Raw genomic sequence first — 1,505 nt, 5'->3', positions numbered from 1 at the left:
TTTCAGGCTGCTGATAAACACATACCCATGACTGGGCAATTTACAAAAGAAAGAGATTTAATGGACTTATAGTTCCACTTGACTGGGGAGGCCTCACAATCATGGTGGAAGGCGAAAGGCACATCTCACATGGGGCAGGTGAGAGAAGAGAGCTTGCACAGGGAAACTCTCCTTTTTAAAACCGTCAGATCTTGTAAGACTACTCGCGATCGTGAGAATAGCACAGGAAAGACCTGCCCCATGATTCCATTACCTCCTATTGGGTCCCTCCCACAACACATGAAAATTCAAGATGAGATTTGGGTGGGGACACAGCCAAACCATATCATTCCACCCCTGGCTCCTCCCAAATTTCATGTCCTCACATTTCAAACCCAATCATGCCTTCCCAACAGTCCTCCAAAGTCTCATTTGAGCATTAACTCAAAAGTCCACAGTCCAGGTCGGGCGCAGTGGCTCACACCTGTAATCCCAGCACTTTGGGAAGCCGAGGTGGGTGGATCACCTGAGATCAGGAGTTCGAAACCAGCCTGACCAACATGGAGAAACCCCATCTCTACTACAAATACAAAATTAGCAGGGCATAGTGGCAATGTTCCAAAATGATCTCCTTTGACTCCATGTCTCACATCCAGGTCATGCTGATGCAAGAGGTAGTAGGTTACCATAGTCTTGGGCAGCTCCGCCTCTGTGGCTTTGCAGGGTACAGCTTCCCTCCTGGCTGCCTTCATAGGCTGACTTTGAGTGCCTGAAGCTTTTCCAGGCGGAGGGTGTAAGCTGTCAGTGGATCTGTCATTCTGGGGTCTGGAGGACAATGGCCCTCTTCTCACAGCTCCACTAGGCGGCCTCAGTAGAAACTCTGTGTGGGGGCTCCCACTCCACATTTCCCTTCTGCACTACCCTGGCAGAGGTTCTCCATGAGAACCCTGCCCCTCCGCCTGGTTATCCAGGTGTTTCCATACATCTGAAATCTAGGCAGAGGTTCCCAAACTTCAATTCTTGATGTCTGTGCACTTGAAGGCTCAACACCATGTGGAAGCTGCCAAGGCTTGAGGCTTAAACCCTCTGAAGCCATGGCCCAAGCTCTACATTGGCCTCTTTCAGCCATGGCTGGAGCAGCTGGGACACAAGGCACCAAGTCCCTAGGCTGCACACAGCTCGGGGACCCTGGGCCCATCCCACGAAACCACTTTTTCTTCCTAGGTCTCCAGGCTTGTGATGGGAGGGGCTGCCATGAAGACCTCTGATGTGCCCTGGAGACATTTTCCCTTTGTCTGTTATCTTGGTGATTAACATTCGGCTCCCTGTTACTTATGCAAATGTCTGCAGCTGGCTTGAATTTCTCCTCAGAAAATGGGATTTTCTTTTCTACTACATTGTCAGGCTGCAAATTTTCCAAACTTTTATGCTCTGCTTCCCTTATAAAACTGAATGCCTTTAACAGCACCCAAGTCACCTCTTGAATACTTTGCTGCTTAGAAATTTATTCCACCAGATACCCTAAA

Source organism: Macaca mulatta, chromosome 12 (genome assembly GCF_049350105.2).
Source record: "Macaca mulatta isolate MMU2019108-1 chromosome 12, T2T-MMU8v2.0, whole genome shotgun sequence".
Taxonomy (NCBI): Eukaryota; Metazoa; Chordata; class Mammalia; order Primates; family Cercopithecidae; genus Macaca; species Macaca mulatta.
Note: the sequence above shows the minus strand (reverse complement) of the source record.